Source organism: Notolepis coatsorum (assembly GCF_963971535.1).
Source record: "Notolepis coatsorum genome assembly, contig: SCAFFOLD_269, whole genome shotgun sequence".
Classification (NCBI taxonomy): domain Eukaryota; kingdom Metazoa; phylum Chordata; class Actinopteri; order Aulopiformes; family Paralepididae; genus Notolepis; species Notolepis coatsorum.
Window position 1 is genome coordinate 97197 of NW_028170766.1, and position 14956 is coordinate 112152.

A 14956-nucleotide genomic window follows, 5' to 3' on the forward strand; every position below is an offset into this window, starting at 1 on the left:
AAAGGTGACAGAACAGCTACTAGGATACAAAAACATGACAGAAAGGTGACAGAACAGCTACTAGGATACAAAAACATGGCAGAAAGGTGACAGAACAGCTACTAGGATACAAAAACATGACAGAAAGGTGATGGAACAGCTACTAGGATACAAAAACATGACAGAAAGGTGACAGAACAGCTACTAGGATACAAAAACATGGCAGAAAGGTGACAGAACAGCTACTAGGATACAAAAACATGGCAGAAAGGTGACAGAACAGCTACTAGGATACAAAAACATGGCAGAAAGGTGACAGAACAGCTACTAGGATACAAAAACATGGCAGAAAGGTGACAGAACAGCTACTAGGATACAAAAACATGGCAGAAAGGTGACAGAACAGCTACTAGGATACAAAAACATGGCAGAAAGGTGACAGAACAGTTACTAGGATACAAAAACATGGCAGAAAGGTGATGGAACAGCTACTAGGATACAAAAACATGGCAGAAAGGTGATGGAACAGCTACTAGGATACAAAAACATGACAGAAAGGTGACAGAACAGCTACTAGGATACAAAAACATGGCAGAAAGGTGACAGAACAGCTACTAGGATACAAAAACATGGCAGAAAGGTGACAGAACAGCTACTAGGATACAAAAACATGGCAGAAAGGTGACAGAACAGCTACTAGGATACAAAAACATGGCAGAAAGGTGACAGAACAGCTACTAGGATACAAAAACATGGCAGAAAGGTGACAGAACAGCTACTAGGATACAAAAACATGGCAGAAAGGTGACAGAACAGCTACTAGGATACAAAAACATGGCAGAAAGGTGACAGAACAGCTACTAGGATACAAAAACATGGCAGAAAGGTGACAGAACAGCTACTAGGATACAAAAACATGGCAGAAAGGTGACAGAACAGCTACTAGGATACAAAAACATGGCAGAAAGGTGACAGAACAGCTACTAGGATACAAAAACATGACAGAAAGGTGACGGAACAGCTACTAGGATACAAAAACATGGCAGAAAGGTGACAGAACAGCTACTAGGATACAAAAACATGGCAGAAAGGTGACAGAACAGCTACTAGGATACAAAAACATGACAGAAAGGTGATGGAACAGCTACTAGGATACAAAAACATGACAGAAAGGTGACAGAACAGCTACTAGGATACAAAAACATGGCAGAAAGGTGACAGAACAGCTACTAGGATACAAAAACATGACAGAAAGGTGATGGAACAGCTACTAGGATACAAAAACATGGCAGAAAGGTGATGGAACAGCTACTAGGATACAAAAACATGGCAGAAAGGTGACAGAACAGCTACTAGGATACAAAAACATGGCAGAAAGGTGACAGAACAGCTAATAGGATACAAAAACATGGCAGAAAGGTGATGGAACAGCTACTAGGATACAAAAACATGGCAGAAAGGTGACAGAACAGCTACTAGGATACAAAAACATGGCAGAAAGGTGACAGAACAGCTACTAGGATACAAAAACATGGCAGAAAGGTGACAGAACAGCTACTAGGATACAAAAACATGGCAGAAAGGTGACAGAACAGCTACTAGGATACAAAAACATGGCAGAAAGGTGACAGAACAGCTACTAGGATACAAAAACATGGCAGAAAGGTGACAGAACAGCTACTAGGATACAAAAACATGGCAGAAAGGTGACAGAACAGCTACAAGGAAAATACTTCAGAATCACTACCTCTGTACAAACTGAGTTTATGATCTGGCCACGACTCGATGGGAAACCAGAGTATATAGATATACAGTTGGGTTGATGAACTGATGGCAGGCAGGTGTGAAGACTGAGCAGGTTAATGGGATGAACCATGATGAGGAGGATGGTCACAGGAAGCTGCTGTGATTAGAGAGAGAAAGAGAGAGAGCGCAGAGAGTGCGGGGGAAAGGAACTGAAGGCTTGGCAGGAGTGGAGGAGATGATGAGGGCGAGACAGGAGTGGAGGGGATGATGAGGGCGAGACAGGACTTCCTGACTGGCAGACCCCAGGTGGTGAGAGCAGGCAACTGCACCTCCTCATCCATCACCCTCAACATAGGGGCCCCCCAGGGCTGTGTTCTGAGTCCCCTCCTCTACTCCCTGTACACACACGACTGTGTGGCTCAGCGGAGTAGCAATACAATCATCAAATTTGCTGACGACACAGTGGTGGTGGGCCTGATCTCTGCCAACGACGAGAGGGCCTACCTGGAAGAGGTCAAGGTCCTGGCGGGATGGTGCCAGGAAAACAACCTCTCCCTGAACGTCAGCAAAACAAAGGAGATGATTGTGGACTTCAGGAGGTCGGGGGTCAAGGACTACAGCCCCCTCAGCATCGACGGGGCACCGGTTGAGAGAGTCAACAGCTTTAAGTACCTCGGAGCCTACATATCCGAGGACTTGACATGGACCACACACATTGACAGTGTTGTGAAGAAGGCACGACAACGCCTCTACTTCCTCAGGCGCCTAAGGAAGTTCCAAGTCAGTCAGAAGATCCTTAAGAACTTCTACTCATGTACAATAGAGAGCATCTTGACTGGCAACATCACCTCCTGGTTTGGGAATAGCACTGCACAAGACCGAAGCAGACTACAAAGAGTGACACGTTCAGCCGAACGCACAATTGGAGGGGGGCTCCCCACCCTCCAGAACATTTACAACAAGCGTTGCAAGGGCAAGGCTAAGAGAATCATTAAAGACTCCAGTCACCCGAACAACTGCCTCTTTGAACTGCTGCGGTCAGGCAAGCGATACCGGAGTCTCAAGGCGAGCACAGAAAGACTCAGAAGAAGCTTCTATCCCCAGGCCATCAGGCTGCTAAACGAACAATCATCATCATCATCATCATTTTATTTATCCGTACATGGAATCACCACAGTCCAACAGTACATATTCACATAATTCACAAAAAATACCATGGCCGAAAGGAACAGGAAGAAGAAAAAATCTTATATATACCTGCCCCTACACACGTACAACACACCGATAGACATATTGTGTAAAACCAAACAGAATATACCCATTTTGCAAAAAATAAATAAAAATTTAACATCAACACAACCAAATTAAATCAACATAAATAAACCCATTTTGTCTATCTATCAGTCAAACTACATATTTAGGTTAATTCATTTACACACACACACCCCCACACACACACACTTATATAATGTATTATACTTCTATATACTATCTATCTAGTACACTTTATTGAAAGTCAGGCTGGACTTTCAATAAATGCATTGTTTGGGTTTTACCCCGACCTGCCCCCCATCTGCGCTTGGGTTCCCAGACTAGTCCTGACATTTATGTCTGTTTTTTTTTTTTTTTATGATTATTGGGGAATGATAACAATACCTGCATGTGCAACTCTTAATTAAAGGCCCCATGGAATCAAAATAGATCTTTGTGATTTCCTGGACAACATTTGTAGTACACTGCATAGTATTGTATATTATATGGTAACTCAGAACATTGTACATATGTCTATACCGAACACTGTGACCTCATTTTCTTCTTCTAAATTACATGCTATACTATGTTATTTGATACTATCTTGTCTAGCACAGTCTCTGGAGCGTAACAGTAAGAAGCATTTTGTATGAAAGTATTCTGTACTTCTGTATGACAACTATTAAAGAAACTTGAGTGGAGGAGATGATGAGGGGTAGACAGGAGTGGAGGAGATGATGAGGGCGAGACAGGAGTGGAGGAGATGATGAGGGTTAGACAGGAGTGGAGGAGATGATGAGGGCGAGACAGGAGTGGAGGAGATGATGAGGGCGAGACAGGAGTGGAGGAGATGATGAGGGCTAGACAGGAGTGGAGGAGATGATGAGGGTGAGACAGGAGTGGAGGAGATGATGAAGGCGAGACAGGAGTGGAGGAGATGATGAGGGCGAGACAGGAGTGGAGGAGATGATGAGGGCGAGACAGGAGTGGAGGAGATGATGAGGGCGAGACAGGAGTGGAGGAGATGATGAGGGAGAGACAGGAGTGGAGGAGATGATGAGGGCGAGACAGGAGTGGAGGAGATGATGAGGGCTAGACAGGAGTGGAGGAGATGATGAGGGCGAGACAGGAGTGGAGGGGATGATGAGGGCGAGACAGGAGTGGAGGAGATGATGAGGGCGAGACAGGAGTGGAGGAGATGATGAGAGCGAGACAGGAGTGGAGGAGATGATGAGGGAGAGACAGGAGTGGAGGAGATGATGAGGGTTAGACAGGAGTGGAGGAGATGATGAGGGCGAGACAGGAGTGGAGGAGATGATGAGGGCGAGACAGGAGTGGAGGAGATGATGAGAGCGAGATAGGAGTGGAGGAGATGATGAGGGCGAGACAGGAGTGGAGGAGATGATGATGAGGGCGAGACAGGAGTGGAGGAGATGATGAGGGCGAGACAGGAGTGGAGGGGATGATGAGGGCGAGACAGGAGTAGAGATGATGAGGGCGAGACAGGAGTGGAGGAGATGATGATGAGGGCGAGACAGGAGTGGAGGAGATGATGAGGGCGAGACAGGAGTGGAGGAGATGATGAGGGTTAGACAGGAGTGGAGGAGATGATGAGGGCGAGACAGGAGTGGAGGAGATGATGAGGGCGAGACAGGAGTGGAGGAGATGATGAGGGCGAGACAGGAGTGGAGGAGATGATGAGGGCGAGACAGGAGTGGAGGAGATGATGAGGGAGAGACAGGAGTGGAGGAGATGATGAGGGCGAGACAGGAGTGGAGGAGATGATGAGGGCGAGACAGGAGTGGAGGAGATGATGAGGGAGAGACAGGAGTGGAGGAGATGATGAGGGCGAGACAGGAGTGGAGGAGATGAGGGGTAGACAGGAGTGGGGATCGTGACAATAAATACTAAACCCATTCTACATTTTAGTGCGGTGCAATGAAATTGTTCTCGTCGTTTACAGTACAATAAATCAATCAAATAAAATAGCCCTAATTTATAATACAATAATCACAGTGTTGATGAGTCTAGGAGGTGGCACAGTGCATAAGCGGTAGTAAGATAGAATTAGCATAAAACTGACACGTGAATTTGACAGGAAATGCATAAAAATAGGCAGAATAAGCCAAAATAGTACTAGAAATTTGTATTAACAGATTGCAGAATGGGTACAATACAGTACGGCTCAATACACACAATTGTTAAGGGGATGCAGACCAGAGAAAGACTTTCGTCTTGTTTACCTCAGGGTATTTTCAATTCATCATATCTCATTTAAATGCCTGAGCAAAGAGATAGGGTTTAAGCTGTCTTTTGAAGATATTTAGCGAGTTGGCTTCCCTGATATTTTCGGGAAGTTTGTTTCATAGTTTTGGGGCATAGTTGATAAAGGCTGCATCACCGATCTTCTTTTGACTGTTTCTGGGAGCCTCTAGTAGCCCAGCAGCTGATGATCGCAGTGTTCTTGCTGGCATGTCATTTATTAGAGTGTTGCCAATGTAGCTGGGTCCCTGTCCATTTAGGGCTTTGTATGTGAGGAGAAGGACCGTACATTCTAAATGTGCCAGGAAGCCAGTGTAAAATAGTTAAGACTGGACTAATGTGCTCTCTCTCTTTTTGGTTTTGGTTAGGAGTCGGGCTGCAGAATTTTGGATGAGCTGAAGCCTCTCTGTGGTTTTCTTAGGGAGACCTCTGAAAGGTGCATTACAGTAGTCTAACCGGCTAGATATGAATGCATGAATTAGCTTCTCAGCATCGTTTTGATTTATAAATGGTTGAAACCTTTGCTACAGTATGTTTCTGAGATGAAAGAACAATGTTTAGTCACTTTGTTAATATGGGAGTTGAAGTTCAGTTCTGAATCTCAGATAGTTTAGTTTAGTTTATTTTTATTAAAAAGAAATTGCTGCAGATTCAGATTTATTGCTTATTACATCATGCATAGTTAGTGCTGGTTTGTGGCTTTGGGAGAGAGTTGTTCATGTTCATACACATTAATTGGACTAGACTACAGAAATAAATTAACAAACAAACACAAACAAACAAAACAAAACTATAAATAGAAATACACAAAATGTACTGATGGTGGAAACGCCCACTCTCCAACTGAAGTACTGGAAAAGTAAGGTTTCAATCAGCTCAGCTAGCCGGGGTGTGTTCTGATTATTGAGACTGTACCAAAGAGTTGTATTAACCTCTTGAGCCCTAGCCCTATTTTCTGAAAATCTGCCTAAAAATACATACCTAAGTAAATGGACGATTGTCTTGTTGTTTGACAGGAAAAATAAACATGCCACTGCTGAAAAGGATCACGGCCTGTCTTTCCTTCAACACACACACAACCGACATCGCAGAGTAGCAGGAGTAGGCCTAGAACCGGCTACATATAGACTCTCCATCTTAAATGGAATGTCCACCTGGAATACTTTTTCAAAGATTGTATGGACCTCCCTCCAGAAAGGCATCAGCGAGGGACAAGACCAGAATATGTGATAATGATTTGGTATGATGACTCCCTTGAGCTGGAGTACTGAAGAACCTAAGTTTAGTTTATTTTATAATTATTAAGATACAGTACATGTTACAACAAGTCATGCATCCTAAAATGATCAAGGATAGCACAAAAAGGTCACAGACTTATTTATTGTGGTCCTTGGTCTCAGCAGCAGATACGTAGTATTTACATAAACATTTACTACACATACAGTAGTATTATCATCAGCCTACAGTATATTGCAATTTCTTTTATTATAAAGTAAACTTCAACATTATTAATAAAATATGTACAAAATGTATATCTCACATACACTAAAACAGGAAGCCTCATGAGTTACTCTGGGACCTTTTCTAGGAGCCCTTTCCTAACGTTCACCTTGAAACTATACAGGTTCAAGCCCTGTTTGGTGGTCAAAGGCAACTCATTCCACTCCTGTGCTCCTGTGTGAGCAAATGAACACTGTCGCATCTTTGTTCTGCACCTTGGAGGATGCAGGTTTGCTAAGTTAGATCTGGTTCTGTGGCTGTGTGATTCCCTAACACTAGGAAAACAGTTGCTAAAATATTTGCCTCTCTCACCAGCCCTTGGAAAGCCATCTGCAGCGTTCTACCCGAGCCTTCCTCCTGGCAGCCCAGCCTGCTGCCTCAAGGGTAATTACTGTCATCTTGGTGGGTTGTTTGTTTTGTTGAAAGATTCTATGTGTTCGCCCCCTAGTGTGTGTGTATATATTCTCACCATATCTCGGAAAGTATCGGCCGGATTGCCACGGAATTTGCTGTGCAAGTTCATGACCCCGAGGGGAAGAAGCAAATTGATTTTGGTGACCCCATGACCTTTCCTCTAGCACCACCATGAGGCCAAACTCAAACGTTATGGCCCGATTGCCACACAATTTTGCTGTGAACATTCACATTGACTCTACACTCTACCTTAGCTTCCGCCAGTTGTCACTTCTCATTCAGACTCTCTCAGTGAGCATCATCTCATGATGACAAGCACTTCAATTTACTGCGGGAAACAACAAAATCACAATTTTGTTACAGTAGATAAGAGTGCTAAGAGCACATTTGTTGGTCTTGGGTTTCTTTCTGTGTCTTTGTTTAACTGCAATGCCATTTTGTTTGGGATGGACTTATATGGTTCTTCAGTGCAAGGGTTCAATTGACTTATCTCAAACCCCGCCCTCTTTTCTTGATCCTCCCATCACAATTGTTTCTTCCCTCGGACAGTCTGTTGTGATTGGAGGATCAAGGAAAGAGGGCGGGGTTTGAGATAAGTCAATTGTACCCTTGCACTGAAGAACCATTAGAAAAGATTTTGGACGGACAGCCCATGTATTTGCAGTTGTAAGATCAATACAAACCACTTGGGAGTGTGAATGTGATATATCGCCAGAAGGTACTCTACTGTCCTTCTACTGTCCCTCCCTCTACTGTCTTGAACTATGAATGAAGACAACACTCTAATTGACCATTTTTAGATAATAAAGTACTCAGCCTCTACTGTCTTGAACTATGAACGAACACAAAACTCTAACTTACCATCTTTAGATAATAAAGTTTGAAAGCCTTATTCCACCTAAAATGTCAAACAGACTTCTATGGTTCTTCGTTTGAGGCATTCAATCAGACTGGGGCATCGTGAGTAGTGTCTACCCAGTCATATATCCACACAGGACAACTTCAATCTGACTTCAGACAAATGTTTATTCAGCAAAGATCAAATATGGGACATAATAGAGTTCTCTTTGTGTGTATGGTACCTGCTTGTCATTGGTCAAAATAAGGATTTCCATCATGACGTCATGCTCACAGGAATACCTTGTTGTGATATAGCCCCACCTAGTGTTAGTGTGAGGTATCTGAATGTATTTCAGAAGGTTGCAAATTCAACCACACAGTACTTACTGTAGCATCTATTGGGAATTAGACTTCAGGCTTCCTACCATTTGGTATATTCATCAGATGCCATGACCAATTCATCACTGTTCATGACATCAACTTATAATATGACATTTTAGTGCTTAATTAGATACTCTAGACTGAGAGAGAGTGAGTGAGTGTGAGAGATTTCTTAGTCAACTTGTCTGGTTAATGAAGACTTAAAAACTGTTGCGGGAATCATTTTATTTCATGTTGTCAGAGGACTGGGGGGCAACATACAGTACAGAGTTGGAACAGTTTGAAGTATACGAAGGAAAGCAATGCAGGCAGGTGGGTGCAGGCAGCCACATTTACACAGGGGTACAATATGGACAATCTGAAGGTGATCCTCATGGAATAAAGAGTTTTATTCCAAAACAAGATATCCAAAAGATAATCATTCTCTGAAAACTGAGGCAGGGGTGTGGCCATAAAACTTATGCATTTCAAGTGAGCAGGCACCATACTCTTCCTATAACATTTTTATTCTCAAAAAGGTTAACTTTCTGGAGAAATAAACATAATTTTTAATGGAGGGGCGTCTTATAAATCGTTTATTGGCATGAAGATAAAATAACCACCACTGAGAAAATAAATACAAAAAAACAAACACAAAAAACACAATATTATAACATAGTCTCACTCAAGGGATTAATTAGGGAGGTATAGGGCCGGCCATTGCTTAGAATACATATTTTAATTATGAGAACGTATTCAAATAAGAACGTGTTAGTGCTAAATAAGAATCGGGAATGGAGCCATAGTAAAGCATCATGATTATGTAACAATCCAAGGGGAATAAAACACTCTAACCCAGCTATTGGCCATAATCCCGTTAAGGTCTTTTTTTCTCTGCGTCGTATACTTGTTTTTCTTTCGTGATCTTCAAAAGACATACAAAAACTCAAACAAAAAGTGCACTAAATGCAAAAAGACAAGTTCAACTAGACGACAACAAAAAGGGTCTTTATATGTACCTTCAATAAAGTGTGTTTGAGCATCCCGGTTTCCACAAATAAACCGTAAACCGATTAACGGAATTCTCCTGTCGACAGAGAAATCTGCCTGAAAAAAGTGTACACCTGACCGCTAGCCCCTCCCTCTTTGACTGAGCAACAATAGGTTACTTTTAACACATACAATATTAATATGATTATTCATTCACAAATCATGGTTGAAAAAACATGATGAAAAAACCAATAGTGAACGGAGTAACATTTGACAGTTACATGACTTTAACATCAGAACAAATCAGGCTTCACTTTGATTATTGTAGCTGGGTTATTATGACATATAAAAGGTTCTTAGTGCATTTAGGAAAACATATGTAGCCACTTATGAAGATGATGAGATGACATATAATCTCATCACATTCTGACTCTGAAATCAACCAATAACGCATTAAGCGCGGGCAAACAGAAGGGGAATGCAGAGACATTTAGACTATTTTGAAACAGTCAAATAAAACCCAGTTCATTGAGATCAACTTTACCCATAAACCAATCAAAACACAGCTAACTAAATTAATCATTGGATAACGAAGCCCCCCCCCCCCCCCCCCAATATACACAATTTACTTTATGTTGGGGGAAAAACAAATACTGCTAATACTTAAGTTAGTATTAGTATACTTAGTATGAACAACAGCTCAGTCAAAAGTAATGCTGCTTCCAGACCGGGCATCATGTATATTGTCATATAATCAACCTATAATTTAACCTTTCCCTCATTCTCTAATTAGTAATTACATAAAATGAACACCTTTTTTCAACCGAAGAGGGGAAAAAAGATAGCTGTAAATGTTCTTCTCCAGCTAAACAAAAACCTTCCTATAATTACAAAAACATCCTCTGTGCAGAGTCTGAGTGAAGACAGGATCCCTCAATATGGCTCCATCATTTTTGGTCTCTGTGTCGGGAACGTAACCATGTAACAACCACACAGTGCAGTGTTGGGACAGGGAACGTAACCATGTAACAGCCACACAGTGCAGTGTTGGGACAGGGAACGTAACCATGTAACAACCACACAGTGCAGTGTCGGGACAGGGAACGTAACCATGTAACAGCCACACAGTGCAGTGTTGGGACAGGGAACGTAACCATGTAACAACCACACAGTGCAGTGTCGGGACAGGGAACGTAACCATGTAACAACCACACAGTGCAGTGTCGGGACAGGGAACGTAACCATGTAACAACCACACAGTGCAGTGTCGGGACAGGGAACGTAACCATGTAACAACCACACAGTGCAGTGTTGGGACAGGGAACGTAACCATGTAACAACCACACAGTGCAGTGTTGGGACAGGGAACGTAACCACGTAACAACCACACAGTGCAGTGTCGGGACAGGGAACGTAACCATGTAACAACCACACAGTGCAGTGTCGGGACAGGGAACGTAACCATGTAACAACCACACAGTGCAGTGTTGGGACAGGGAACGTAACCATGTAACAACCACACAGTGCAGTGTCGGGACAGGGAACGTAACCATGTAACAACCACACAGTGCAGTGTTGGGACAGGGAACGTAACCATGTAACAACCACACAGTGCAGTGTCGGGACAGGGAACGTAACCATGTAACAACCACACAGTGCAGTGTCGGGACAGGGAACGTAACCATGTAACAACCACACAGTGCAGTGTTGGGACAGGGAACGTAACCATGTAACAACCACACAGTGCAGTGTTGGGACAGGGAACGTAACCACGTAACAACCACACAGTGCAGTGTCGGGACAGGGAACGTAACCATGTAACAACCACACAGTGCAGTGTCGGGACAGGGAACGTAACCATGTAACAACCACACAGTGCAGTGTTGGGACAGGGAACGTAACCATGTAACAACCACACAGTGCAGTGTCGGGACAGGGAACGTAACCATGTAACAACCACACAGTGCAGTGTTGGGACAGGGAACGTAACCATGTAACAACCACACAGTGCAGTGTCGGGACAGGGAACGTAACCATGTAACAACCACACAGTGCAGTGTTGGGACAGGGAACGTAACCATGTAACAACCACACAGTGCAGTGTCGGGACAGGGAACGTAACCCTGTAACAACCACACAGTGCAGTGTTGGAAGGCAACGGTCTGGATAAAAGGGCGTCACTGTGTGCGTAATGCGTATCCATGGCAATATTATTCACGATACAGTATTTGGTCTGAGATGGCTTTAAAATCAAACACATCCCAAAACTCTACAAGCAGTTTTGCAGACATTCATTTAGTTTGACAGTTAAATTAGTTTAAATTAAATTAGAGTCAATTAGTTTGTCATTGGGACATTGAATCCTTTTTTTTTTTTTTTATCCACTTTTTCCCCTCCTGCTTTTCTGTGATTTTCTCCCATCCCAATTTAGTCGTGCCAATTCCCCCCTCCCCTTCCTGGTCATTGCTCGCATGTGCCCCCCACTGGTCGGTCTAGAGAGGGTTGATAGATACTATCGCGTGTCCCCTCCGATACATGCGGAGTCAGCCAGCCACTTCTTTTCACCTGCGAGCGCGGACTCTCATTGGCGAGGTGTAACGTGTGGGAGGCTCACACTACCCTCACCATCTCCCTTCCTCGCCATGCAGGCGCCCTGACCGACCTATAGGAGTCGCTGTTTACAACGACCAGATTACCACCCACGGCTTCACCCCCGCTGACTCTGCCAATTGAGCCAGTATGACGGCCGGCCAAGCCGGAGGCAACGCTGACGGGACATTGAATCCTTGTGTTAATTAATTACAGTTCCGTGAAATGGTCTAGATTTCATTGAGCCGGTAATTAGTGCCACAACACAAAGATTCCGTGTCCTCTGATGACATCACAGGAGGATATATTCAAACTCATTACCCCTCAATAACTAAACTAAATGAACGTGTGCAAAACTGTAGAGTCTGGTGTGAGATTACGTGCAAAATGAATTTTCGGTGAAGTGCCTCTTTAACAGCTGTGAGTCCTCTACCAGGTTCACTGCTGCCGATTCACTTATGTGTTGACATTACAAATGCATTCTAAGTATTTAAAAAATATATTGTTAAAAAGGGTCATTTCTTTCTTTACCATTATACAAAGTGCAGCTTCAATTTGTTATCTTTTTATTTGTATTATTTATTATATATTTTTGTATTGTATTTTAAATTGTATTTATGTATATTTATCCATATCCCAAGACCCTTTAATTTTTCCATCAGTGAGCAACGTCTTGCTGATAAACTCCAAACAAGGCATTCTTCCAGTGTAGAATCAGTAGGACATGAGAGGAAATCCTTCATTATATACAAACTGGGCAAATACTAAGCAGACTTATTTCAGAACCCTACACCCATTTCGGGAAATGTGCTTATCGTCTTCTCCAGAGAGAGACAAGAAGATAGATACCAGTCTCCTCTCTGTGCGTTCAGTAGAAAGCTACCTGGCTACACGTTAGCCTAGCTTAGCACAATGAATGTAAGCGGACAGTGCCGGTTAGCCTTCGGGAGAGGTGTTAGTTGGACAATGATAATGCCTATACAAATAAAGTGTATTATCATTGTCCAACTAACACCTCTCCCGAAGGCTAACCGGCACTGTCCGCTTCCATTCATTGTGCTAAGCTAGGCTAACGTGTAGCCAGATAGCTTTCTACTGAACGCACAGAGTGGTATATCCATCTTCTTGTCTCTCTCTGGAGAAGACGGTAAGCGAATTTCCCAAAATGTTGGCGTGTTCCTTTAAATAAATGATGCTATAATAGCTATATTTAAATTAGGCTCCTTGTAGGCCTGTTGAAATGTGTGTCACAAAAGCAATATGCAGCAAAGCAATTAACAAAATCACAATGGTTTCCCCCAATATTCTGAAGCCCGACTCTTAAGTCTATATTTACAGTTTAGATGTCAATAAACTGTCAATTCCCCATAGTAGTAGTATACAATAAAATGCATGGTCACATTTACAGTTGCGTAGAAAAAGATTCTCAATTCAAACCAACACATACATACGCGTCACACATACATACGCACATACTAGGGATGGGTACCGAATTCGGTACTTTTGAGGTACCGAACCGAAACACGTCGGTACTACCGAGTATCGATTCAAGTGAGATACCAAAAAAAAAAAAATTGTTTTTTTTACTTTTTTTCTTTTCATGTCAACGTTCACACGCACAATATATGCTTACCTAGGATTTGACTTGATTCAACAACAAAGCAGTCGGAGCAATGACAAGCCGAAAACTGTCGAAATTGTAGTTATTTGAAGTTTGGATTTTTTTTTTTACGACTGAGGTAGGTAAATTAAATTTCTTGAGACTAAAGTACCGAAAAAAGGTACCGTTGGGTACCGGTATCGATTCACAGGTACCGGTATCGATTCAAATGTGAAAGGTACCCATCCCTAGCACATACATATTCACACACACACACACACACACACACACACACACACACACACACACACACACACACACACACACTTAGGATAAACCTACATCAGGTTGCTGTACAAAAGGCTCAACATAATTCATTTAACAAAGCAAGGACTGAAGCGTTTGACACAGGTATAAGAAGACTGAATTTTGTAGAAAATGCTCCAAACCGTGAAAACATCCAGAAGCAGAATTTGATTTTACAATGTCAATTAATACCAATATACTAGACTGCATGTGCTGCAAAGATCGGGCCGCAGAACAGTTTCACTGCCGATACAGATTCTGAAAACTACATTTAAAAAAAAGGGTCACTTCGTCAAAAAACAATGCAGATTTATTTTGCACATAATCTCACACACATCTAGAAACTCTGAACAGTTTTGCGACACATTAATTTAGTTTGACAGTTAGAGAGTAAATGAGTTTGAATATGGCCACCAGTGATGTCATTGAATCCTTGTGTTGTGTTATGTACAGTACAGCACCATGGAATGATGTAGATGAAAAAATAGCAATACCTTGTCTTATAGGGACTGCGGTCTTATTATTTACTTGACCTCTAATTAACACAAGACAAGGATTACATTTTCCTGATGACCATATATTCAAACTAATTTACTGTCAAACTAAATTAATGTGTGTAAAATAGTTTTTGGATGTGTGTGAGATTATGTGTCAAATAAATCGGCATTGTTTTTTGGTGAAGTGCCCCTTTAAAGTTCCCCCATTACCGAAAACCAATCCCACCTATTATAGTATAGACTTAGACCGCGAGTATGAGGCCACTGGACAAAAATTATTGATTCATTTTCTTCCATTGGAGACACCCGACATCTTTCTATGTGTTCAAGTGGCTTTGCTTTAGGCTACGTTTAGACGGAGAGAGTCTGAACAGAAACGGCAAAAGTCGTCTTACGGTTTCACTTTTAATTTTGCGTTTAGACTAGCGTTTTGGGGTGGAATTCTCCGTGCAGACGAGGCTGTAACAACTCGAGACAACGGAGCCCCGCTGTCACACGATTGGTCGCATATGTCACATGACGTGCTGTGAAGACCCGCCCTACTCTGCCTCTGATTCGCAGACTGTGGGTGGGGGAATGTGATTGGACCAAAGCAGAGTCACTCACAGACACTGGGTCCAGT